The 3,477-nt window shown below is 42.9% G+C and overlaps 1 long non-coding RNA gene across 1 annotated transcript; it reads right to left on the bottom strand.

Moving 5' to 3' along the window:
• Window positions 1-1,417: 1,417 nt before the first annotated feature.
• Window positions 1,418-2,680, bottom strand: LOC109952525 (uncharacterized). The gene is made up of 4 exons (XR_002273782.1): window positions 2,540-2,680; window positions 2,377-2,435; window positions 1,867-1,905; window positions 1,418-1,766 (listed from the first exon to the last, which is right to left on the bottom strand). It is a non-coding gene; the product is annotated as an uncharacterized LOC109952525 (long non-coding RNA).
• Between the last annotated feature and the right edge of the window lie 797 nt (window positions 2,681-3,477).

The raw sequence follows: 3,477 nt of genomic DNA, 5'->3' as shown, positions 1-3,477 counted from the left end.
GCTTTGGTCAAGGCTTTTACTCCTCACCCTGACCTGAAGTCTTATATCAATGAGTGCTTTGGTGTCTTACTTGGGAAACGGTCTGCAAAACTGCCCTCTTGTTTTGTCAGGGTTGATGTAGCACACTGCATCAAAATGATCTGCCAGTGGGACTGCCTGAAAAACAAAACACATCGCATTAAAGATTTTTTCGTGAGGTCAATAGTACAGCTGCTTAAATCACAGTCTCTGAACCATGCTAAAGAGCTAATACGTGCTATCACTATTGTGGCACTGAGCGAGGCAGAAGGCAATGACAGTTCCGGAGCACCTCTCACATCAGAAAGGTGCAAGAACTACCTGAAAGCTCAAATTGCAGAAGAGTCAGTCTTCATTCCAGAGGAGGTAGAGGAAGAGAAACTGGAACAAGTGAATCTCTGTGATGAAATACACACTGACCTACAGCAGTGGGTTACAGAAATTTGTGATGAGAGCAGGTCACTTGCCATGGCTGATGGGGATAGAGATAATATGCACTACCTCCCTGAGATCATTCCCCATATAATAAGACTTGTACGTTACTTACCACTCTGGACAGGGATAATGGTCCCTCTCTTCCAAAGCACCAATGTCACTTCAAGTTCAGCTGCAGTTGAAGCAGAGTTCAAAAACATCAAACATGGACTTTTCAAGCATGAAAATTTACCTATTTGTGTGGATTGATTCATTGCTCGTCATCTGTCCTTCGTTGAAGGAAACATGCGGATTTGTTTTGCAAAACAACAAGGTGAAGAGGATGCAGCTATTGGAACAGTGACTGTGACGTCAGCCAATCCATTACCCACTATTAGTACAGAAGGGAACAAAAAAATGGAAGCTGTACCTGGTGAGGTATCTAATGCTGCCACAAGTATCCATCCAACAGATGAAGAACCTGTTGAAAACTGGAGAGGCCTAGGTGTTCCACCCAAAAAAAGGAGGAGGGATTCCTACCTCTTCCCTTGCCCTGAATGGCTCCATGCAGATCCATCTGTTAGGGGGAAAAGAGTCAAAGTAGAGTTGTTAAAAAATGGAAACAATCAACAGCCTGTTAAACTCAGGAAATCAAGAGTCTCTCTGCTGAACACATGTGCATTTGATGCTTTTTGTCAGTGCTTATGTTGCGCTTTCTGTGACAGTCTTACTTTTCAGAACATTACTAACAATGAAGAATGTGACAATCGAGTCCTCCAGCTGGTGAAAGCGATTGCCACAAAAGGTGTGACCCAGCAGGCTTACTTACAGAGAGCAGAGCTGCTAAGTGAAATATTCACAGGTGTCCAGTTGAAGTCTGGTGACCTTCAAGTTGATGCACAGTGCCACATCTCAACAGTAATACAGAAGACAATGAGGAACATTGTACAACAAGTGTATATTTTTCAAAACAGTGTTCTTCACAGTACTGCAATCTTAGCACATGGATCACAAGGGAAGTTCCATTTCTTTCCACTTCCATTGCTGCCCTGCAGGATTTTGGCATTTCTTAACTGGAGTCTATAGTGGAACAATCACTAAATCTTCAGGAGTCAGTCTGTCTCAGGCCAATCCAGAATCCATCTCAGTGCCCATCTGCACTCAAAAATGAAGACCACACCCCAGGAAAAGCACTCTGCGCAGGGAAAGTTACACACAGTTACAGTGTGGGAGAACTTGTGTGGATTGACACTGACCTTGGAAGCCATTTCACAGCAGCTCCAGCAAAAAAGAATTCCCAGAGAGGCTTCCCCTTGGGTGAATTTCCTTCCAATCTGGTGTTGCAAGGAGAAACATATACTTTGAGGGCAATCATTGCTTTCCAGGAAGGACCGACCCAGGATGCACTTGACTTGGACACATTATGTGTCTTACTGCAAGAGAGCTCCATGTGTCTGGGAGATGTATGATGATCTGCAAAGTGTTGTGACAGCAGCATCAGAAAAAACAATAATCTGCCCACCTGCTGTGCTGTACACAAAAGAGTGATCACATAGCAGGATCAGGAGTTATTCATCCCTCAACAGGGAAATTTCCATGCACTTAAAACATTTCTTACTGTGGTTTTAGGTTTTGCTGTGTTGTTACTGTTTATTGCTCTGTTGTTACTGTTCATCAGTATTACTCTGTTTTTACTGCTTATCATTATTGCTCTGTTGTTACAGTATTCCTCTGTTAGTGTTATATTTTCAAAAGAATGCACATTAAATCAATTTCGAAATTGTATTTTTTTTAATACAGGCAATCACCAGTGTGGATTCAACAACAATTGCACCTTATGCACTCACATAAGATATGGTAGCTTCAACTTCGGCTGACTACAGCTCATAAAAATGACATTACAAAATATTATATCATAGCATGGACAATGAATTAATGACCCACCTTATCTGACTTTAGCACTTTGTTTTGTAGAGCTGCTGAGTGACATAATCAAATTAATCCTAAAACAAGGGTAGCACAAAAGAAAAAGTTTACCGTATGAAACAGCACATACCGTTGTCGCTTGTGTTAGAGGAATTTGGTTACTAAATTATCAAAGACCTACTTGTATCGGTTGTAGCCAGACCACAGGTTGAAACCAGACATCTACAAATGTTTGTACTCCGCGATGCCTGGAGGCGGAGGCGTCATAGCGTCCTCGCGACCATTCACTTCCGAGCACGTGGAGGGATGAAGTGACGTCATCAGAAATGAAAGCTGTAATATCTCAAATACTGTAACAGCACAAACGAAACTTTTTGCACCACAAACCAGCACAAATGAAGCACAAACGGACGACACCACTTTTGTCCAATTTGGAGCTATCTGGGGGGCTGAGTGACCTGTGGATGACCCCTAAAGATATAGTTTAATATCTCAAATACCGTAACAGCACAAACAAAACTTTTTGCAGCACAAACCAGGACAAACGGATGACACCACTTTTGTCCAATTTGGAGCTATCTGGGGGGCTGAGTGGCCTGTGGATGACCCCCAAAGATATTGTTTAATATCTCAAATACCGTAACAGCACAAACGAAGCTTTTTGCAGCACAAACCAGCACAAACGAAGCACAAAGAATTCTGAAGAACTGAGAAACAGGAGTGGAAGACCAAGAAAACAAAATCTGATGAGAAATTTCACAGCTTCTTTTCTGAGAGACCAGAGGAAACCCAGCAGGGACCTGGTTCAGCCTCTGGCAGCTTTATCTGGATGCCAAGTGGATCCTTCCACAGTCTGAAGAAGCTCGATCACGAATGGCCTTTGTGGAATGATGGCAGCCAGGAAACCAGTTTTTCAGAAGGGGGACCGGGAGAAAAGACTGAGATATGCAAAAGTTGGCAAAAACTGGAGTGAAGATCAGTGGAACAGAGGAATATGGAGCAATGAATGTAAGTTTGAAATGCTTGGGTCCAGTCGTGGACAGTAAGTGAGACAGAGAATTGGAGAGAGGTGGACAAGTGTAACAGTCTTCAGTGAAACATGGTTGAGGCTCTGTCACG

This window comes from Monopterus albus, unplaced genomic scaffold, assembly GCF_001952655.1.
Source record: "Monopterus albus unplaced genomic scaffold, M_albus_1.0 scaffold469.1, whole genome shotgun sequence".
Classification (NCBI taxonomy): Eukaryota; Metazoa; Chordata; class Actinopteri; order Synbranchiformes; family Synbranchidae; genus Monopterus; species Monopterus albus.
Note: the sequence above shows the minus strand (reverse complement) of the source record. Positions and strands in the feature narration are given on the sequence as shown.